Source organism: Carcharodon carcharias, chromosome 8, assembly GCF_017639515.1.
Source record: "Carcharodon carcharias isolate sCarCar2 chromosome 8, sCarCar2.pri, whole genome shotgun sequence".
NCBI classification, from domain to species: domain Eukaryota; kingdom Metazoa; phylum Chordata; class Chondrichthyes; order Lamniformes; family Lamnidae; genus Carcharodon; species Carcharodon carcharias.
In genome coordinates, this window is record NC_054474.1 from 66,933,852 (window position 1) to 66,958,166 (window position 24,315).

General features: G+C 43.1%; 1 long non-coding RNA gene across 1 annotated transcript; it reads right to left on the reverse strand.

Annotated features, from left to right (window-relative positions):
- Positions 1-13,316: 13,316 nt before the first annotated feature.
- LOC121280915 lies at positions 13,317-23,853 on the reverse strand. Its single transcript, XR_005943763.1, has 2 exons — positions 22,785-23,853; positions 13,317-15,334 (listed from the first exon to the last, which is right to left on the reverse strand). It is a non-coding gene; the product is annotated as an uncharacterized LOC121280915 (long non-coding RNA).
- Positions 23,854-24,315: the final 462 nt, after the last annotated feature.

Consider the following 24,315-nt stretch of genomic DNA (forward strand, 5'->3'; position numbering starts at 1 on the left):
ATAACAAAATTGAGGTGCGGTTCAGGGAGTTAACAATTTGCGTTATCTCATCCGGGATCGTAAGTTGGGGGACTTCGCCCGGGGACCAGTCATAACAAGGTGGACAGACTCCTCCATTGTGCCTTGTAATCTAAGGCGTACAATGGGCATCCCTTCCTGATGTTCCCAAGCTTGCCTTTGCAGTTCCAGGAACTGAGATATGACTGAGTCCAGGGGCTCCTCATCTGACTCGAACTTGACAGATTTATGACCTCCAGCAGTCCTCCTGAAAGTCCCTGCCTTCTGTGGATCACATAGTATGATGTATTCACCAGATTGTGATCCCGAGGCTACTCTAGAACTAGGCGCCACTGAGGTGTGTGTCTTAGCGCTAGAGGAGGGTGTAGGTGAGCACTGTAACGAGTCTTCAATGAGGATGTCATCAGATTTTTCTTCCGAGATGTCTTCAGGGCTTGAGTCGAGGACCTGGCACGTGAGATTGTACTTCTGTCCTTAACAGTACAGTAGTTAACATGAGGTAGCAACATGTGTCTATAGATGGCTTTGTAGTTAGCTCCATTGTGAGATGTTATCTTATCTTTGACAAATGGATAATTTTGGAACACTAAAGTAGATGAGTAAATTGTTGGAAGCAATCTAACATCAGTTATAAGTGGAGTCAATAATAAGATCAATACCATGATGGTAATTGAAGAAGAGTATTACAATTAGATGCACTGTTCAGCTGATAGTCCAACCCTGTGGGACTGAAAACCTTAGGGAAGCAACAATCATCTTGCACATTGTTATTACTGCTTCCACCACCTGTTCACATTGTCATTGTTCATTCAAAATCAGTAAACAGGAGGGAGAACTCAGATTACAAAATGATTTTCCTAAGATGCCAATATATAATTGCTTGTAAAAAAATGAGAAAAAAATGCAATTGTATGGGCTGGATTTTCCCCTTAAAGTTGAGAACCATGCCAGGCCACTTCGAAACATCATATTCCCAACTTCTGAAAGTCAGGGAACTCCCAAGAGCTTTTAATCTCTGGGAGTCATGGTCAAGCTGGAGTCAGGCTTGTCGCCTCCCAAAACTAGCTCATGGTTGCAAAAGAGGTGTGTGTGGGTGGCAGGGCAAGGTGGTTAGAAGATCCACCCTAGTTCCATGGTTGTTAGGCCCCTGGCCCTCAACCGCTCAAAGCCCTACCCATCCACCACCATACTCCCTCATAATCTCTCGGCCCCTTCATTCTCCCTCATATCCCCTCCATATCCTCTCCACCTCCTGATACTCCTGTCCATGCCCCTTCCAATCCCTCATGCACCCCCCCATACCCACTCTTCCATATCCACTTTGTACAGAACCAATTTGCCATTGGCAAGTCTTTGAAATTCTCCTGAAACTGACTCAACAAGCAAAGAGGCCTTGAAAATCTCATTTGTAAGAAAACTGTTCATTTTACACCCTCATGAAAGAGTAAATCAGCCACAGCCATTCAATATCAATGAATAAAATTTAATCCTCTTAGTCTTGTCCATTTAAATAAACAGGCATTGAAAAACCACAACAAATAAAGCAAAACTTATTGCAAGATAATAATAGTGTCAATCAAAGCTAGCAATCTTCCTCAAGCTTTCAACATTGCCTACAGGGCTGAGTCCATTATAAATTCTTGGAGCTCAGTCAAACATTCATAATGAGGCCATCTGACAACTGTATTAACATTGAACAGATGGTCAGAATCATAGAATTGTTACAGTGCAGAAGGAGGTAATTTGGCCCATTGTGTCTGCACCAACTCAGCAAATGAACAACTTACTTAGTGCCATTCTCCTGCATTCTCCTGTTAACCCTGCACATTTTTCCTCTTGAAATAATAGTTTAATGCTTCAGCTGAGCCTGAAATGACTATACCCGCAGGCAGTGCGTTCCAGACCTTAACCATGCACTGCCTGAAAAAGATTTTTCTCCTATTGCTTTTGCTTCTTTTGCAAATTAGTTCAAATCTGTGACCTCTCTTTCTCGATCTTCTCATGAGGAAGAACAGTTTCTCCATATCTACTCTGTCCAGATCCCTCACAATTTTGGATAATTCTATTCCCTTCTCTAAGGAAAACAGTCCCAACTTCTCCAATCTAGCTTCATACCTGAAGTTCCTTATCCTTGAAACCATTCTCATCAATCTTTTCTGCACTTTCTCCAATGCCTTCACACACTTCCAAAATTGCAGTGCCCAGAACTGGATGCAATACTCCAGCCGATGCCAAACCAGTGTCCTATACAAGTTCAAAATAAGCTTCTTGCTCTTGCACTCTATGCTCCTATTTGTAAAGCCTAGGATACAATATGCTTTATTAACTGCTCTGTCGACCTGTCCTATCAACAATGACTTGTACACATACAGTACCAGGTTCCTCTGCTCCTGCACTTCCTTTAGAGTTGTAATCTTTATTTCATATTTTCTTTCCCTGCTCTTCCTACAAAAATGAACCACTTCACACTTCTCCATGTTGAACTTCATCAGCCACTTTAAGCCCATTCCACCAACTTGTCTATGTCCTTCTGAAGTTCTACACTATCCTCCACACACTTCACATTGCTTCTAGGTTTTGCACCATCTGTAAATTTTGAAATTGTGCCATGTATACCAAGGTCTAGGTTATTAATATATATTTCAGGAAAAGCGAGAGTACTAACATTGATCCCCGGGGAACGCCAATATAAAGCTTTGTGCGGTCTGAAAAATATCCATTCACCACTTCTCCGCTTCCTGTCACCCAACCAATTTCATATCCATGTTGCTACTTTCATTACATGAGCCATAACTTTACTGACACATCTTTGTGAGGTACCGTATCAAATGATTTTTGGAAGCCATGTACACAACATCAATAGCATTACCCTTATCAATCCTCTCTGTTACCTCTTCAAAAAATTGCAGCAAGTTAATTAAACACAATTTTCTCTTTAGCAATCCATGCTGGCTTTCCTCACTTAATCTGCATTTGTCTATGTGACTATCAATTTTGTCCCTAATTCTTATTTATAGAAACTTCCCAACACCAAAAGTGAATTGACTGGCCTGTAGCTGCTGGGCTTGTCTTTACACTTTTTTTGAAAAGTGTAAGGTTTGCAATTCTTCAGTGCTCCAGGACTACCCTTGAGTCTATGGAAGACTCTAATATGGCTAATCCCTGTCATTTCCCTCAGTATCCTTGGATGCATCTCATCCAGTCTTGGTACCTTTTCAACCTGGTGCTTTTTCAACTTGATAGCCTGGTTTACATCTTCTTCCTTGGTAAAGACAGATGCAAAGGATTCATTCAATACCTCAGCTGTGCCTTCTGCTGCTGTACATCAATCCTCTTTTTGATCCCTAATCAGCCCTACTCCTTCTTTTACCACCGTTTCACTATTTATATACCTACAGAAGACTTTGGGATTCCTTATTATATTAGCTGAAAGTCTCTTTTCGTAATCCCTCTTTGCTTCTACTATTTGCTTTTTCACCTCCCTTCTGAATCTTCTAGATTTAGCCTGGTTTACAATTGTATTGTCCACTTAACATCTGTCATAAGCATACTTTTGCTTCCCAAGGTGAATTATCCCAGATTTGGGCTAAGTGCGGTAGCGGGGATGAAAAAGTCATTTTACCCACCATCCACACTGGCAGGTTGTTGAACCATATCGTCCCATTCCCAGGGCCTCTTTAATAATGCATTAATGAGAAACACTCCAGATCACTGGCAGGTGAGCTCAGATTTGCCCGCCATGCTGTGAGCTCAGTGCTCTCTCGCTCCAGGCACCATATTTAAAGTGCATCAGAGTGCGTGCCTACTTCATAACTACAGGCCAAGACTGCTCGAGGCAACAGATGACCCCGAAAGCAAAGAAGACGGCATACCTCAAATCTAGTGACACCTCTCTGGGGCGTGAGCTGGACGCAGTGGACGGCCTCCACAATGTCTCCTACCCCTGCTCTGGCCACAGGAGGTCCACCAGAGTCACAAATCTGGCCTGGGAGGCAGTGGCAGTGGCAGTCAGCACCACCAGAGCACAGAGAAGGTCAACCAGCCAGTGCTGCAACAGGATGAATGCTCTCATCAGTTCAGCCAGGGTAATCGCTCTTCTCATCACTCACAACCCGCACACACACAAACCAATCACACTTCCACAGGGATCTCATACTTCGAGGGAAACACCACTAACTTGCACACACACCCTCATATCTCCATCAGGCTCATATCCTCTGAGCTCGCATCCTCATCCTGTCCAGGGCTCTGCTCACCACACAAACTTTCCATGCAGTGCCATGCGTCCTGCTCACACTCTCTCCATCTGTTTTCATGTAGGAGAAGCTGGCTCACAACAGCAGGGAAAGGTCCCAGACTGGGTGTGGAGTGGCCCATATTAGACCCATCACTCACTTTGAGGAGTGTGCCATCGCACTGACTGGTGAGGACGTGGACCATGCCTGCAGCAGCAGTGAGGTCTGCAGTGAACACCGACATGAGGATTCTGCACCACATAATAATGCAACTGTGAATGCTCTCTCTCCTGCTTTTAATTGCCATGCACTAATTATCTATACTTTGGTTCATAGGGAGCTCTGCCAAGCGACCGATGCCCTCAGCCAGACATTCCCTCAGCTCCATCCATGTTTTCACCTCCAACCAAGAGGACACCTCCTCCATTGAAGAGCTGGAAGTAAGCAGCCTGGAAGACCAATCACAGTGCTTACCCACACCCTCCACCAGCGCAGAGACACACACGTTGGTGGGGCCTAGGTCTAGAGCAGGCTCAGGTTCACAATTTGGTTGTCACTGAATCACAGAATCACAGTGCAGAAGAGGCCCTTCAGCCCATCAAGTCTGCACTGACATGTGGGAAACACCTGACCTACCTACCCAATCCCATTTACCAGCACTTGGCCCATAGCCTTGAATGTTATGACGTGCCAAGTGCTCATCCAGGTACTTTTTAAAGGATGTGAGGCAACTCGCCTCCACCACCCTACCTGAAAGCGCATTCCAGACCGTCACTGCCCTCTGGGTAAAGAAGTTTTTCTTCGTATCCCCGCTAAACCTCCTGCCCCTCACCTTGAACTTATGCCCCCTTGTGACTGACTGGACATGTGTCCAAAGCAGGAGGAGGCACGTTCAGCCAAGCTCCCTGGCACTCGGAGAACTGCTGAGGTCAAAGTCAGATGACGAGCCTCTGGATTTAGCCTTCCAACTCATTATGGAGAGCCAACAGAAGGCAGGGGAACATCCAGCAGAGCTGTTAGAAGCCCTCGACAGAGTGGTATGCAAATCAAAGGAGTGCTTCTGCATGATCTCTGATGAAGTGGTGCTCACAAGTGCCTGTATCAAGGTCTCCATGGGAAGGATGGTGGACGCCATGGAGACCCTTGTCCAATAGAACGCGGAGGTGCGCACTGACCTTCACTCCATTGGGGTAGCCATGAGTGAGATCCTGCAGTGGCAATGCAAAAGGGAAACCGAGCACCTCAATTTCCCTCCAGGTGCTCCTTTCCCTCAAGGAATCAGACTGGGGCTCTTGGGCACCCAAAAGGAGGTGCAGTGGCAGCTGGACATTCGTGAGTCATCCACTCAGGAATCTCAGAGGCTGTCCGCTCAAGTCCCCTTTGCCTGTGAACCCCTCAATCTCTGGCTGGCCCACAGGAGGACAGCAACAGCCTCAAGGCCTCAGCTCTCCAGAGGATGCACGCCAAAGTCATCAGGGGCAACAGGGCCAATCATTGCACAGGCTATCTCGACCCCTGTTGCAAATGTCAGAGCAGAACCTAGAAAAGTGCTAGAAAAGTTAAGAAATTCTGATCACAAATGCTTGCACAGGTGAACACACTTTGTCACTTTGTAATCTGAAAATATATTCACTTTCACTGAATAATGTGTAATGTTGTCTTTCAGCTTCACTGACAGGCTTCAAGTGTCCCCCCACTGCATCCCCCCACCACCATGCACACGCCCCCCCACTCCCCCCACCACCCCGCGCACATCCCCCACCTCACCCCCCCACCACCACTAGCAGTTCAGCTGCACACAGCCGAACCAAAAGTGATTCTGGAGGGATAGTGTGTGTGTGGCAAGGCCCTTTAGAGTTTCGTGCAAGCACTCGCCCACCCACGTGGAGCCTTCCTCCATCATACTCATCTTAGTCCCGAGCATTTTCAATGTTGTCTGCTGGGGTGCTCTTTCAGTTGTCCATCTGAGCTGACCGGCTGAACCACTGATTGCACTCCCATGCAGCACTTGCCTGTCTAAAATGAGGCTCTACTCGGTTTTGATTTTGACAACGATGGTCGTGGTGAAGTTTCAGATCAGCTCACCCCTCCTTTCCCCTCCCGCATTCACCCATGGTCCTTTACCCAATCATCATCGACCCATCTGACATCACCTTCCACCTCCCCACCATCACTTTCCAATCTGAACCCTTGTCTTTCCAGGATGTCCAGGTTCCCTAACTTCCTGAAAATCCCATCCCCATCCACAACTTCTTTGCCATCCTCAGGATCCGTGTCTGCCTCCGATTCCCCCACAAACCACCCTCACCGTCCCTTCTACAGCTACTGATGTACCCTCACCCGCCTACCCTTACGGCTCCCTCTGCCCCCTCTCATACTCACTATTCCCTCCTACCATGCCCACCTTCAGTTCGCTCCCCAGGAGGCAGTCATTGACTCCACATACTCTTCCATAGCACGTTCACCTGGACATCCCCCAACCCTTAATCCTTCCTCTCCCGGGTAACCTTCCTCCCACAGACCACCTTCCCTCCTCCGAATTCCCTCAACCCCCCCAAGCAAATTCCACCTCTGAACTCCCTCCCCCCACTCCTGAATTCCTTCCCCCCGAATTCCTTCACCCCCCCCTCAAACTCCTTCCCCTAACTCCGAACTCCTTCCCCGCCTCCAACCTCCTTCCCCATCCTTATGAGCTCCTTTTGACAACGATGGTCGTAGTGAAGTTTCAGATCAGCTCACCCCTCCTTTCCCCTCCCGCATTCACCCATGGTCCTTTACCCAATCATCATCGACCCATCTGACATCACCTTCCACCTCCCCACCATCACTTTCCAATCTGAACCCTTGTCTTTCCAGGATGTCCAGGTTCCCTAACTTCCTGAAAATCCCATCCCCATCCACAACTTTTTTGCCATCCTCAGGATCCGTGTCTGCCTCTGATTCCCCCACAGAACCTCCCCTAAACTCCTTCCGTCCCCCCCGGAACTCCTTACCCTCCTCCATACTCCTTCTCGCCATATTGTTCCCCCACTGCCCACCAATGATGTCCGCTGCCAACAGGGCTGGACGATTCTAGCCCTAATCTTAATTTCAATGTTTTATGTCATCCAGGGAGCTTTGAATTTGTTTGTCCTAAATTTCCCTTTCAAAGCAATATTGTTTGACTGTGCCTGAACTATCTCTTCTTTGAAAGTAGCCCATTGTTCAGCTACTGCTTTTCCTGCCAGCCTTTGATTCCAGTTTATTCGACCCAGGACCATTCTTACACTATTGTGGTTGGCTTTGCCCCAATTAATGACTTTTATTCTGGATTATTCTGTGTCCTTTTCCATAGCTTACAATGATCACTGTCCCCTAAATGTTCTCCTACTGCCACTTGATCTACTTGCACTTCATTCCCAAGAACCAGGTCGAGCAGTGCCTCCTTTCTCATTGGACTGGAAACATACTGCTGTAGAAAATTTTCTTGAACACAGCCTAGAAACTCTTGCCCCTCTCTGCCCTTTATACTACGACTATCCCAGCCTATATCTGAGTAGATAAAGTCCCCCATTATAACTATCTTATAATGTTTGCACTTCCCTGTAATTTCTTTGCAAATTTGTTCTTCTACATCCTTCCTATAAGTTGGAGGCCTATAAGCTTGACCAAGCAATGTAATTGCACATTTTTTGTTCTTTAGCTCAAGCCAAATAGATTCTGACTTTGACCCCTCTGGGCCATCCTCTTTCTCTAGCCATGAGATACTCTCCTTAAACAACACTGCCACCTCTCCTGCTTTTCTTTCTTTCTTATCTTCCCTGAACACCTTGAATCCAGGAATATTTAACTCTCAGTCCTGTCCTTCTTTAAGCCAGAACTCTGTTATAGCTGTGCCTAACTCACCAATCTTATTTGTAACACTCCATGCATTCACACACATGCACAGTAGCCCTGATTTAGACTTTATTACTTTTTGTCTTTCTTTGACCCTAGCACTAGTATAGGGAATAGTAATATAGGGAATAGAGACAGTTATCTGTCTCTCCCAATATAGTGCATACCTTGATATTCCTCTCTGATATTATCTTAGGGTTGCCACACCCATGCAAATTTATTTCAAACAGGTCTAATAAAACAAGGAACACAGCCCGGACTTTACTTAGCTGCAACCTTAATGCGACTTTTCTGGCCTGTACAGGTCCCATCTCCCACAGAGCCTGATACAATGTCCCAAGAACCTAAAGCCCTCCCTCCTGCACCAACTTTCCAGCGATCCATTCATCTGCTTTATCTTCCTGTTTCTATACTCACCTGCATGTGGCACTGGGATTAATCTGGAGATTACTACTTTTGAGGTTCTGCTTGCTATTTTCCTACCTAGCTCCCTAAATTCTGACTACAGGACCACATCCCTCTTTCTCTCTATGTTGTTCATATCAACGTGGACCACCACCGCTAGCTTTTCACCCTCCTCCCTCAGGATGCCCTCAGTCATGTCCTGGACCCTGGCACCAGGGAGGCAACACACCATCCTGGATTCATATCTGTGGCCACAGAAATGCCTATCGATTCCCCTAAATATTGAATCACCCATCACCATTGTTCTTCCAGTCTTCCTTATACACCCATTCCCCCCCCTCCCCCACCCCCCGCCGCCACATACAGCTGAGCCACCCTTGGTGCCATGGATGTCGCTCTGGCTGTACTCCCCAAGTGAACCATCACTTTCATCAGTGTTCAGAACTGAGTACTGCTTGAAGGGTGGGATGCAATCAGAGGACTCCTGTGCTACCTACCTAGTCCTTTTTGGCTGTCTTTTGGTTACTCATCCGCTGCTCCCTCCCCCCGCATACTCTTAAGCTGCGGGGTTACCGCATCAATATAAACATGCTTGCCAAGAAGCTCTCAACAGCAAGGAAACAATGCAGTGACACCAGCTGCTGTTCAAGTTCCAAAACCCAGAGCTCAAGCTGCTACAACTGATGACACTTCCTGCAAAAATGGTCATCCAGAGCATTGGAAGTATCCTGGAGTTCCTATATTGCACAGGATGTGCACTCTCAATTTTGGAGTAGCTCTGCCATTTCTCTATTTATTAATTAATAGCCTTGTTACTGCTAATAAAACTCACTACCGGCAGTAACATTACCAATATTAATAAAGCTTTACCAATATGAACAAACCTTACTACTATTAATAAACCTCACCAATATTGATGAAACCTAATTCTTTAATTTTATTCAAAAATAGAAGATAAGATTCATCAGACACCCATATGTTACTTGTTATTAGTATTTAATATCTTAAACGCTTGTTAAACTCCTAGTTGTTCACACTCAGTCCCAAAGCAGCAATACTTACCCAGCCAATCAGCTTATGGGTTTCCTATGAGGTCATGACTTGATATTTTCTCTTCCAGGTCTGCTCCTGCCTCCGCTTCTGCTCCTGTCTTCAGATAAGTGAATGCCTCCCAGCCTGGACCTCAATTTATTCTCTCCCCCATGTCTAGCGGTTCCCTTCCAGGTCCACTCCTGTCTCCACTCCTGCCCCTGTCTTCAGGTAAGGGCAGGGCCAGACATCTGTTTTTCCAGATGGACTCATTATAAATGCCTTGTTGAGCTCCAAGAATTGATTATAGATTCAGTTCAGCAGGGATCTGTTGATGCAATTTGAAAGGAAGTGCTAGCTTTGTTTGATTGGCAGCTTTGAGAATGTAATATATTTCTTTGATGCAATTTGTCAATGCCTGTTTATTTATATGAACAAGATTATAAGGTGTTAAAAAGATTAAATTTTTATTCATTCATGCTGAGAATGGCTGTGGTTAATTGACACTTTTATGAGATTGTAAAATGAGCAGTATTTTTCAAAGGTTATTTTCAAAGCCTGTTTGCCTATTTGTCAGTTTCACGACCATTTCAAAGACTTGCCAATATAATTATATGGCTCATTGGCTCTGTATATATTTTTTCATTAGTTCACAGGATGTGGACATCGCTGGCTAGGCCAGCATTTATTGCCCATCCCTAATTGTCCTTGAGAAGGTAGTAGTTAGTTGCCTTCTTGCAATATACATGGTGCAGGTACACCCACAGTGCTTTTAGGGAGGGAGTTCCAGGATTTTTATTCAGTGACAGTGAAGGAACGGCAATATATTTCCAAGTCAGGATGGGAGTGGCTTGGAAGGGAACTTGTAGGTGGTGGTGGCCATATGTCTGATATCCTTGTCCTTCTAAATGGTAGTGCCCATGGGTTTGGAAGGCGCTGTCTAAGGAGGCTTGGCGAGTTCTGGCAGTGCACCTTGTAGATGGTACACACTGCTGCTACCTTGTGTTGGCAGTGGAGGGACTGAATGTTTGTGGAAGGAGTGCCAATCAAGCAGGCTGCTTTGTCCTGGATGGTGTTAAACTTCTAGCGTGTTGTAGGAGCTGCACTCATCCAGGCAAGTAGAAAGTATTCTATCACACTCCTGACTTGTGCCTTGTAGATGGTGGACAGGCTTTGGGGAGTCAGGAGGTGACTTACTTGTTGCAGTATTTGTAATATCTGACTGTAGCCACATGGCTGGTTCAGTTCAGTTTCTGGTCAATGGTAACCCCCAGGATGTTGATAATGGGGGATTCAGCGATGGTAATGCCATTGAATGTCAGGGACCAATGGTTAGGTTCTCTCTTGTTGGAGATGGTCATTGCCTGGCACATGTGTGGCATGATTGTTACTTGCAATTGTCAGCCCAAGCCTGGAAATTGTCCAAGTCTTGCTCCATTTGGACATGAACTGCTTCACTACCTGAGGAGTGGCGAATGGTGCCAAACATTATGCAATCATCAGCAAACATCACCACTTCTGACCTTATGATGGAAGGAAGGTCATTGATGAAGCAACTGAAGATAGTTGAGCCTAGAACACTATCCTGAAGAACTCCTGCAGTGATGTCCTGGAACTGTGATGATTGACCTCCAACAACCGCACTGTAGGGGTGAGTATGGAGGATGCATGGTGGCATGGAGGGTAGAGGGGGCACTGAAAAGACCTTTAAAACTTACCTACAAAAGGTTCTCAACTCCTCAGCAGGTTTCCCCCAAGGTTCACAAACTGATTTACCCCATAGACTTCCGAATTCCTCCCATTGCGACAAAAATAGCATGGAGGATGAATTTCAAATTTCCTCTGGACCTTTATAGTGATGAACCCGACGTCATAGGATGAGAGTGCAGGGTTGCTGTCTGACACGTTTCCCAACTGGGGAAGGGAAAGAAGGGGTAAGTTTGAAATTCAGGCCCTGGGGGCCTCATTTTACCTATTCCTGACTCAATTTCGGGAAGATGCAGGGGGGGAAATCCAGCCCGTGGTGTGCAGTCCTAATTGTGCATGTTTGTCTTTTTCAAGCACCATATTGGAGCTTTTTGAATGCTCCAAACTTATGTGCATATTTGCTTATCATTGAAATGCATTCTATAATAGGGAATTATAAAAAAACCCGCAAGCCCAAATGGAGCAGTTGTTTTCAAGTACCTTTCGCCTCTAGGACCTGGTTTTGAATCTAGTACTGCCTAATGGAATGAACATTTCTTTTCACAGATGGTTATTGAGGTTTTATGCAAGATGACTTCAGGCAGTCTTAACCCAGTTTCCACATGATGTAAAATCACTGCATGAAACTGCTCTTTAACTTAAACTAGTTACCATTAAATTAACAATCTCACTAAGGAAGACTACAAACATTGCTGATACGGGAAATGGAAAATATGCACTGATGGACTACGTGTGCTTTTTAGACAGGGATTAAAACTTTTGGTGTGGCACAGAAGAGGGAGCACTTTGACCTATTTTGACATGGAAGTGTTTGATGCTGACACTAGGTGCTAAAAGTTGAAGCAATTTTCTTCATGCAGCCCTGGCATCCTAACATTCATGAAAACAAAACCAAAATAAATTATTTCCCAACTTTCTAAGCTTATTGAAAGACCTATAGTTGGCAAGCATTCATGTATTCATTATAATACCAACTGAAAATGAATTCAAAATGTTTCAATGTACACCACTATTACTATACTATTCTTCATAGACAAAGAAAATAGGGCAACTTTTATGAATGTAGCACCAAATCCTCCGGTCTCTGGATTGTCAGTGGCCAGATATATGACTGAGATGCATGCCAGGACCAGGTGGACGTCTTGATATATGTACATTCATTGGGTATTGCCCAAGAAGTTTCAACTTCCAATGGGCAATTCCCCCAGCTGCTCCCCAGGAGCCTTTGTGAATGTCTCTGAGTCTGAGTTAGTCGAAGATTTGGGGCATTTCCAGGGTATTTTCCTGGATAGTTACCCAGAAATGTTAGACAGATTAAAACCTAGTCTAACGTCTATGTAGCTCCAGAATTGACCCCCCAATCACACACTGATTTCCTGTCTACCCTGCCTGACCCCCGACAACCCCACCTAACCACCTAACTACCCCCTGACCGTTCAAATACCCTTAACCCCGCCAACTACCAAACTGACCCATAACTGCCTTCCAATCACCCAACCATCCCAAGAGTACCCAATGACCCTACTGATAACCAGAGTACTCCCGTCCACCTGACTACACCCCTGACCTCCCAAATACTCTCCCTCCATTTTAGCCCCATTGTTTGGCACCCCAATTCAATCTGTCCATCACAACCTTCCAGTGGCAGTAGTGTGTATCATCTGCAAGATACACTACAGCAATTCACCAACGCTCCTTCGACAGCACCTTCCAAACCTGTGACCTCAACCACAGCAGATGCATGGGAACACCTGAAAGTTCTCCTCCAAGCTACACGTCATCCTGACTTGGAAATATATCACCGTTCCTTCATAGTTGCTGGGTCAAAATCCTGGAATTCCCTCCCTAACAGCACTGTGGGTGTACCTACACCACAAGGACAGCAGCAATTCAAGGCAGCAGCTCGCCATCATCTTCTCAAGAGCAACTAGGGATGGGGAACAAATGCTGGCCTAGCCAGCGATGCCCACATCCTATGAACAAATAAATTTTTAAAAATCACTTGGAAAAAAAATTAGAGTTCCAACATTTCAATCCTTAGAAGCCTTTATCCAAACATAATTTTTATCTTCTGATTTAAGAAATTGCCATGTATTTGCCAAGAATCATGTGTGTGTACACAACAGCAAACCACTAAAATGTAAACCACCTTCTCTCATACAAAATTGAAATCAATAATAAGTATTTTTGAACTTATAATTCCCATTTGCTGCATTTATATTTTTAAACTTATGTGGGTAACAGGCAATAAGCTACCAATAAGCTATTCAGATACAACATAAAATATTTTTAAATCAAAGGAAGGAAAAATCTGTAATGTAACAGGACAACTTATCTTCAGCTACTTGCAATATAAACCTGGGGTAAATATCCCAACTGAATACAGGTGCAGTGTCTCAAACCTGACTATCCAAAAACCAGCAATGTCCAAAAACCGGTCATTTTTTTAAGCTGCCAAGCATAAACTTTAATCATTATTCGGCTAGGTGCTGCATTGATGCGGTGGCAGGCCAACGAGTCATTGGCTTTGTGTGCCAATCTTTTTTCCACACTCTGAGTTGCCCAAGCAACCCTTGACCCAACCCAACCATGTCCAAGCCGTCTGACCCAAAAGCAGGCAAGGTATGAAATCCGGCATGGACTCAGCCCTGAGGTCGCCAGTTTTGAGACACTGTGCCAGTAACTGATTCATATAGCTGGACAACAAATAGCAATGGCTATAAATCACAAGGCCCCCACCCAATCTCCTCAACTCTTCAGATATATGGGCTGTCAGATTAGAGGATCTTGTGTGACCGCAAAACAAGTTGCATATAACATGCTGCTCTTGTTTTGTCATTGTTTCTTTAAAATGGGGAATCATTTCTTGAGAGAAAAATATGAAAAATAACTTTATTTAAAGCTGTTGTGAGGTGATTCAAATTCACAATTTGTGTTAACTGCTACTTAGTTTGCCATCTGTCCCTCCTTTGCTTTTCTGTTCTCTATTGTTTTCATGTTGCGGTTGTTATATTTCTGGACTTTTACAAAACAGTTTCTCCCTCCATAGTTTCAAAAACAATTTGTACTTACTTACTTACATAGCATCTTTAATGTAGGAAAACATCCTGAGCAGTTTCACACAAGCTAAGTTAAACAAAAATCGATGCCAAGTCAAAGAATGGGCTATTAAGCAGAGCAACTCAAAGGTTGGTTAAAGAAGTATGTTTTTGGGAAGATCTTAAAAGAGAAAAAGGCTTCGGGAAGGAATTCCAGAATTTACATCCTCAATGGCTTAAGGCATAGCTGCCAGTGGTGGGAAGAATAGGGCCAGGGATGCTTTAAATCAGACTTAGAATAACACAGAGTTTTCAGGACTGGAATGTTACAGAGATAGGGAAGGAGATGCCATGGAAGGATTTGAATGCAAGGATGAAAATTTGAGGCATTGGTGGGCCATGAACCGACATAGTTCAGCAAGCATAGAGTGATGGGTGAGCAGAACTTTACACGGGTTAGAATACAGGCAACAGGATTTTGTATGAGATCAAATTTGGGAAGGTGGCAGATGAAAGATGGGCCAGGAGAGCATTGGAATTGTTAAGGCAGGAGATAACAAAAGCATGGATGAAGATTTTAGCGGCAAATGCCTGAGGCAGGGACAGGGACGGGCAATGTTACAGAGGTGGAAGTAGGTAAATTTTGCAATTGAATGGATATAGTGTGAGAAGATGAGTATCAAATAGTATGACGAGGTTAAATTCCAACTGGTTCAGCCCCAGGCAGGCCAGTCAGAGGGCTGGAATTAGTGGTTAAGGAATGGAGTTTGTAATGGGGACTCAACGTTTACGATAGTTGAAGGAAATTGCGGTTCATCCAAGACCGGTTTTTGAAAAAGCAGTCTGACAACAGAGGCATTGGGGGCTCTGAAAGAGGTGTGTAGAGATAGAGATGGATGTTGTCAATGTACAATAAGTTCTCACTTAAAATTGTAGTTGTGTTCCTGAAAATCGTGACTTTAGGTGAAACGAATTTAAGTAAATCACATTTTCCCATTAATAATTGTAGAAGCTGTTATTCCGCATCTGAAAAAAAGTCAAAAGAATATATCCTGTAAGTTGAAATAATGTTTAAAATAAAATACTTCTTAATATATAAAAGAAATATGCTAACGATCCTGCTGCGCTCTCGCCGCACATCCCACTCTCTGACCCCCACCCCGGTCGCTGCAGAGCCTTCCTCTCACCAACCCTCCAGCTTGCAGCCTTTGCTGCTCCCTAACCCACCCTCTCACTGAACCCTACTCCGCCCTAGCTCCCCTACTCTTCCACTGGCTGCTTCGCTCTCCTGAACCTGCGTTCCCAGTCGAGATCCGGATCCAGACCTGAGCCAAAGCCAGAGCTCTGGGGTTGTGGAAGTGCGAGTCCTAGTGTGCAGAAGAGGTGAGCTGGCACTGTTATAATGCAGATGCTGCTCACTGTTTTCCTCTCCTAAACCTTCGCTGGCAGCAAGGACTCTGGAGGTGAACAGAGAAAGGCAGAAGGAGCAGCTTCAACTTAAGTTTTTGATTCATGTCACTGAAAAAAAATCTGTAGCATATTTAGCCTTGGATATCTGAAGGAGGAAGATGATTTGCACAAGGCGAGGGGGTTTTCGAGATGTAACCCTAAAAGTAAGCAGCCATGGCATGCCAGGCCCTGGGGATGCAACTGTGAGGAGTGATAGAAATGTGTGCAGCAAACAATGATATGGAGAAAATGCAAAAAATATGCGAAACCCATTTCTGGTTTCACATCCTACTGTATGCATTTAAAAAAAAATTGGTTACAACAACCCAGCTTGACACTTCTGCACTAGCCGGACCTGTACTTTCAGACCCCGGAGCTCCAGCTTCGGATCAGATCTGGATCTAAGACCTTCTCTGAACAGGAACGCAAGTTCAGGAGATTCATGGAGCGGGAGGTTCAGTGAGAGGGTGAGTCAGGGAACGACACAGACCAAAAGTCAGAGGGTCAGATGCAAGACGGTGGGCTGGAGAGGAAAGCACTGCAACTGGGGGGAGTCTACAGCAAGAGAAAGGGTCAGGCTGAGGCCGGTCAAAAATAACACTGATCGGGTCACACAGCCCATGTCAGACCGATGGGAAATGACTTAAAATGAATCTCATGACGCTAAACAAGAATACAGGCCCCCATTAACAGGCCGACGTTAAAGTGGGATTTGTTGTACATGTAAAATCTGACATAATAATTCAGGTGATGTCACCGAGGAGTGGCATGTAATGGAAAATAGGAGGGGGTCAAGGTTAAATGCTTGGAGAGAGTCCAAATGTAAGTGTGGGCAAGAGCAGTCATTGCAGGAGATGCTCTAGCAATGGCTGGGTAGTTAAGAGTGATGCTGGGCAAGGACAATGCACTCAGCTGGACAGTGCAGAAGAGGTACTGGAGAAGGATTGTGTGATCAACAATGCCAAAGGCTGTAGAGAGATTGAGAAGGATAAGGAGGGATATTTCAGTGTGATAATAGTTACAGAGGATGTCATTTGTGACTTTCATTAGAGCTGTTTCCAGTTGTGCCAGGGGCAGCAATCTGATTGGAGAGGCTTGAAATGGAATTGTGAGAAAAATGGGCACAAATTTGGGAGGTGGCAACATTTTCAAGGATTTTTAGATGAAAAGCAGGTCGGAGATGGGGTGGTAGTTTGAGAGGACAGAGGGGATAAAGGAGGTTTTTGGGGGCAGAGAAGGATGGTGGCATATTTGAAAAGTGGAGGGGCAATACATCATGGAGAGGAAACCATTTAGAGTGGCTGCTCCTAATGCATCTCCTGCTGTGAAGCATCATGGAACATTTTCTACATTAAAGGCCCAATATAAATACATGTTATTGTTGTTGGTTTAAGTTTATAGCATTGCTTAGGCCTTCTGAATTGGCGGTCCTTTTCCTCACTTTTATGCTGCCTCAGTGGGTTCAAACATATATATAATCTGCACATTTGTAGGTTGTTTACTGATCTTAATTTAAACTCAGCAAGAACATTTTTGCTTCAGTAGCTTGAGCACAAAATTACCTGATGGCAATGTGCAAACTTAATTTCTGTTTTGTTGAAATAAGGGAGTAATATTTCCCAACTGTAGTGCCTTCGGTAGGATTGTCAGGTAGTCCCACAATACAATCCAGTAAGGGAATGGATTGAAATTTTAAACAGGAACAAATTTCTTACTGTTCTTTGTGATCGGAAGTTTTAATTCTTGTTTTTTTTAACGAGAACTTGAATGATCAAATGCAAATTTATTACTCTAATGTATTGAACTTGACACAGTACCATACAAAGTGAAAGTATTTGTTAGGAGTGAAAAAGGAGCATTCAAAACAAATTACAGACAGCTTGTTAATGAATAACAACTATAGATTCCAAAGATACTGATTAGTTTCAGTACTTATGTGGATTTATTCAAAAATCATTGGTTAAAAATGTGAGAAATAATGAAATCTTACCTATCAAAATTTAACAATGATGGATGATGAAATGGTGTGAATATACAGTGAGGTTGATTTTGCAGTATAGTTTGCTAACAGATCAACTACACAATGGGCACATTGCAACATCAGGCCTTCTAGTCACTTCTGAATCGGCTGCAATTTTGTGGTCTGCTGCATTTTATGTGCTAGAGTCCTTGTACTCATTTCATGCCTTAACCTCATTAAGCCAATTCCTTTAAATTTTCACAACAACCCTAGCGTTTAATAATTGACACTAATTATTTAAATAACATGAGCTCACAAACCTGCACAAGGTCTGGTCTTTGCATTGGTGATACACAGTGCACCTTGAAAACAGCAATTCCCACCAGCATTATGGCGTGACCAAAGAATGAGACCCAGGGCTTGATTTTCACAGTCAGGTCGAGCCAGAGGCCTTTAAAAATGGCAGGCGGGACCCAGATGCAGTGGTCCCATCCCCTTTTCCAACAGCTCCCATTTATGTCGGCAGGGAGAAGTGGCAGGGCCACGACCCACACAGGCGGGAAGCCTGAACACAGCAGGACCATTTGAAATTATTGCTGAGTTCATACAAGCCCTTTTTTTTAACTGTTCCAAAGGCCTTAATCTGCTGTATGGGAGTCATGAATTTATGGAGTAGGCATAAATGCTTCTGAAGGTGGATAAGGTTTTACATTTCATAATCGGAAGGTTTTTTTTAAATCCCCAGCTCTTTAAACATGAAAAAAAACAGGCAGAAGCTGCCATTTGGCATTTAAAAACAACACCCTTTGCTGGACTAAAACAGAAAATGCTGCAAAAATTCAGCAGGTCTAAAAGCATCTGTGGAGAGAGAAAAACAAAGTTAATGTTTCGAGTCCATATGACCCTTCTTCAGAGATTTGCTGGACTACTTTGATTGATAGGCCATCTGGTGTAGGTAAGAAAAAACACAACCATCTGTTCCTATCATTTCAATAGAGTTCTTTTTTGACATTTTCCAAGGGATGTTATTACAACTGAGATCATTAAGAATGTTTGGCTGTGTTTCAAAAGTTACAAAAGCACTTATCTCAGCGGGTGGTGGGTGGCTGAGTCACATTTTGATTGATAGTTTAAAGATGCTATTAAAGGGTTAGCTGTCTTTAATGTGGTAATTGAATAAAACTTTCTTTTAACAGGTTGAACACTTTTTTATTGTTTCAAGGGATGTGAGCATCGCTGGCAGGGCCAGCATTTGTTATCCATCCCTAATTTCCCTTGAGAAGGTGGCAATGAGCCACCTTCTTGAACTGCTGCAATCTATCTGGTGTGGGTACTCCCACAGTACTGCTAGGAAGGGAGTTCCAGGATTTTGAGCCACCAACAGTGGTATAGCTCCATGTCAGGATATCTTAAGGTTATCTCATGACAAAAGGTTTATATCTACTGGAATTTACAAGATAACAGGTGACTTAATTGAAACCTTTAAGATCCTGAGGGATCTTAACAGGGTGGAGGTGGAGAGGATGTTTCCTCTTGTGGGAGAATCTGGAACTAGGAGTCACTGTTTAAAAATAAGGGGTTGCTCATTTAAGACAAAGATTAGGAGAATTTTTTCCCTCAGAGGGTTGTGAATCTTTGGAACTCTATTCCTCAAAAGGTGGTGGAAGCAGTCTATGAACATTTTTAAGGCAGAGCTAGATAGGTTCTTAATTAATAAAGAGCTGAAAGGTTATTCGGGGTAGGCAGGAATGTGGAGTTGAAATTCCATTCAGATCAGCCATGATCTTATTGAATGTTGGAGCAGGCTTAAGGGGCCAAGTGGCCTACTCCTGCTTCTAATTGGTATGTTCATATGTGTATGTATGTATGAGTGCGGCTTGGAGGGGAACTTGCAGGCGGCAGTGTTCCCATGTGCCCATTACTCTTGTCCTTCTAAATGGTAGAGGTTGCGGGTTTTGAATGGATTTAAAATCTTTGACTGGGTTTCATGGATGGGAGGTTTTTTTACATATCAAGTTGTATGAGCAAGAGCTCTATTCTGTACTTGGCTCCTGGGGTCTGCCCATAATGGATACTGAGTGGGTGGCTGTGGAAATGGCATGACAGCATGAGGGGGCATGGAGGAATCATGTAGGGCATGGAGAGTATGAGAGGAAATGGAAGGTATACGGTGGTATGAGAGGTATGAGTTGGCATGGAGTGGGCGTGATGAGTGGGTGAGATTGAGGGCTAGAGGGCCTAGCAGCTTCTAAAACAACTGTGATGAAGTACCACAAAACCGAGACAAGCCTTCTAACCAGACTGCCTCAGCCTGCCCCCATGGTCACCTACAATCATTGTTCCAGGGTCGGTGGGCCCAACTCTATCCTACCCTTGCCTCCCCGATGTGAAATCAAGACCCCTCACACCAAGGCGGGTCTAGTGAGTCAGAAAATTTCCCGACTTGAGCTACCCACCTTGGTAGCAAAAATCCTGCTCACATACTGTTCACAAACGTATTCTGATAGTTGTAATGGATACAGATAGTCCTGATAACTTGAAAAAGCACAACTTTACAAATTAAAGATACTCTTATGTAATGTTTCAAAGCAAGTCAAATTGTGCAGTTTGAAAAATCACCAAAGAAATTGCTTAATCAAAACAAACCCTTTAAAATTATTTGACTAGAAACAGGCTATTGACAAAATATTGCAAGAGGGTAGATGGCTTGAGGAGATCTTATGGTGCAGTGCTAGCATCCATATCTCTCAGCCAGAAACCTTGGGTTCAAGTCCCACTTCAGGACTTGATAGCTGCAGAAGATGCATTCATAACACGGCCACAGAGGTTGATTATCAATCTGCAAATCCTTCTGATACATTTATGACAGGTGCTAAGAGCAGGAGAGTCTCCCGATCTGCCGTGCTTGATGCGGAATGGTGCCCCTCATGCTATATTCTCCGGCAATAAGCTAGTGACCTATTCCAGGAAAAACTAGCTGTAGAAACAGACATAAGCACATGCATTGCCTGTCTCATGCATTACTAAGGATGTGGGAAAGAGAAGTAGATAGCATACTTTAAATTATCTGCACATACTGGTAGGTTTCCAAACTGATTTGTATTAACTTCAAGATGGTGGTGGTTATTGAGGATAATCTTCACATTGACCCTTTTTAAAATACTGTTAATACACCTCCATTTTTGCCAATTATCAGCAGAAGAATTGCTTTCTTTCCCCCACACTGTCTCCTTTTATTCTGAAGACAATGAGAAGGGAGGCATTACAAATTAGGCATTAGCCATGTTGGGGAGTTCATTAAAAATTTGTAATTTGCTGACATTAGTCAGAAATATTTTACAATTTCTGTTGTCAACCAATCAAATATACTTAAACCAACCATCATTATAGCTAGAATAATTGAAGAAACCTGATAAAGGATAAAGCATCCAATTTGGGTGCAAGCAGCAATATAGGAGTAAATTGCACTGAAAGTTGCCACCATTTTGAATTTTATTCCCCTTGAGTTTTTGCTCAAACTCATTTGCATATTTGGAATGTGAATATCTGCTATGCAACTTAGCAGCACTTTAAAACTATTTTTCTTTGGCAAAAAATGCTTTGAAAATATTCCTTGTTAGAATAAAAGAAACTTGTTGCCATTTGACAATGACATCTAAAATTATGTTTATCACAAAAAAACATTTTTAACAACAGTGTGAATCCTACACATGTAAATAATCTGGTTTTAATTGGAGGACTATGACTTTTGAAAGGTATACAGAACCATTTGCTTGTTATATTTGGATAAAGTAGTCAGTTTCTTAGTAAATTTTAAAAAAATTCAAAAGCTTTTAGATGTGGCTACTGTCCTTGGAACCAAAAGAACTGGCTTAATTTATTAGAGCCTTTTTGAAGGCCTGCCAATCAGCGCAATTAGCAAAAATTTCTAACAGAGATGATTTCTTCCGAGATCCTGGACAGTTCTGTGGGTGGGGTTGTTTTCCAGCAAGAAGTTTTTAAAATTAGGGTAACAGAGTGTGAAAGCTCAATTAGTGCTTAAAATTCTATGTGTGTTTTTGAGCAACTTGCATTGAAAAAAACAGCTCAACCAAACAGAAATTATCCAAAGCTGTTTAGCCTTTTCACCACCTCATATACAAATTGTGTCAATACCTCAACAGACAGGAAGTTGGGATCCACATATTATGAATAAAGCACCATGTCAAAGCCTGAATGATTTACCAAGGTCATCTCAACCTGTTGATGTATTCTATATTTGAATCACATTCCAATCATGTTATCCTAAGTAATACATGCAAATTGAATTTTTGGAATAAAGATCCTACACACATTACCCACAAAACTGCTAGTGTTAATTCACAACTGAGAATGTGTCTCCCCACTTTAGGACATTACTTTGCAAAAATGGAAATTGCACAACATAAGAGGCAAAATAAAGTTATCAGCCAATTACTGACTGGGCAATGTTCAAAAACTCAAAGAATAGAAATTTGTGATACAGAAGAGAACTTTAGACTGAAACAGGGACTGTGGGGACAGGAATTGCTGTTTCAGAAGAGAAGACCATTGTGAGCAAGATGCAAACTGCCTGATGGTTATGATATGTTTAAAGACAATGAAGAATTAATTTTCTCAAATGTCAAATGTTCACTTTTAAGCAACTTGACAAAGCATTATAAGTCAGAAAGATAGGATAGCTGAAAAGTGGCATAGGAGCCCACATCTTCTGGCATTACAAGCCACAAGCTCTGTCAAATTGGAGGGGTACCATGCCACCTGTATATTTTATTTTAAAACTTTGTTAAGACAGCATCACAGATGCTTTAGAAGTTGTTTGCCCAAAGTTGCCTGTGAACAATGTATTTGTATGTCTGTATGTGTATTTTCTTACCCGTGGAATGAGAAATTCAATTTCAAATAACCCATCCGCAAAGCCTTTTTATTTAAAAGGGGGAAAGATTAGTATATTTTACACAATTGCTCTGAAAGTTACCTAAGAAAAGATAAAGTCATTGGCATATATACACACAAAGATTAGTTACAGAAGGTCAAAACAATACTTACAAAAATTGGATCAGTTCAGTCTCTCTATTGTTCAGTGAAGGCCTGATATGTTTGATGTCAAGATATTGTAGAATTGTCTCTGCAGCTGCAATGGCTTCCACTGTCGAATTGCCAGACGTTGCTTTAACAGGTGGAATCAGAGTTTACAGAGAGGAAAGAAAGATCCTTTTTTCTGGTTCTGCAGATGTGGCACTTTCAAACTGTCTAGTTCCTCACAGCAGAAGCCAGGGCTGTTTCTCTGTCTCTCTTGAAGCTTCTTGAAGATAGTTCTCTTTGGATCTGCCACTTTCAATGGTTTTTGCAGGTAAGCTAAGATGGCCACTGTTATCATGTGACCTGTACAAAATGCCAAGTCATCTCCCAAATAAGGCATCACCACTTCAAACTACCCTTCTCCCATGTGTGGTTCTTGGCTTTTGTCCTGGTGTAACACAATTTACTTACAATGAGCTGTCAACAAAAACCCTGTTATCTCCTTGACGAGATCACAGTGTCCCATAATTAAATGAAGGGTTGTCTTTAGTCCTCCCGGAAGAGGAGACCCAGTCTAAAATCTACAGTCCTGTCTGGTAGCTCAAAGCCATTTTGGCCCAGTCTTTGAACTCAGTCCAAAGTGGTTTTTTTTAAATGTGACCTTCAGAACAGGTTTTTCAAAAATTTGTAATATCGTAGCTGCTTGCTGCAATAACAGCGACAGCTTTGGTTTTTACGAATAAGTGTTAGATTTTAATTTCCACCCATTGTAGGACATTTGTCCTCACCTACCCTGCTCCAATTAGGAAAGTTACGACTGACCAATTCAACTAACATTGAGATGAATCATTTCAAACACTTTCCTGCAGCTGAATACTTAATTGTTGCTTGGCATACCATCCAGTGACCCGTACCACGAATTGAGCAAATTCAACACTGGTATAGTTCAAGTGATTAATATGCCAAATTTATGGCCCAGATGAGGGTCAAAGTCTCAACAGTTTTCGCAACTGGATGGGGGCATTCATGTTTACTGTTTTAGCTTTATGACAAAAATTATCAGTAAAATTAAAAACAAAAACAAAAATACCTGGAAAAACTCAGCAGGAAAAACGTCAACTGTGCTCCTCTCCACTGATGCTGCCAGAACTGCTGAGTTTTTCCAGGTATTTTTGTTTTTGTTTCTGTTTTGGATTTCCAGCATCTGCAGTTCTTTGCTTTTATATCACATTTTGTAATAGCTGGATTTCATTAATTACAGGACAAAAACTCCTAAAATTTTTCTGGGTGGTTGCCTCTAACTGGCTTGATTTTATCAGTTGAACAACTACGTCACGCCGACTTTTCAGCTATTTTGGTCATGAAGTCATTAAATTCTGGACAGGCATGTCACTTACCTTGCTTTGTTCCCACCCAGGAGTAAAAATTGAGGCCTCCATCTCAAAATGTTAAAAGGACGGACAGCTGGTCACTGATCCTGGTAACCTGATCTCTGCTCAAGGAATTTACAAACTTCAGGCTGCCAATCTACAGAAATTTGCCTCAATAATTAGCTTTT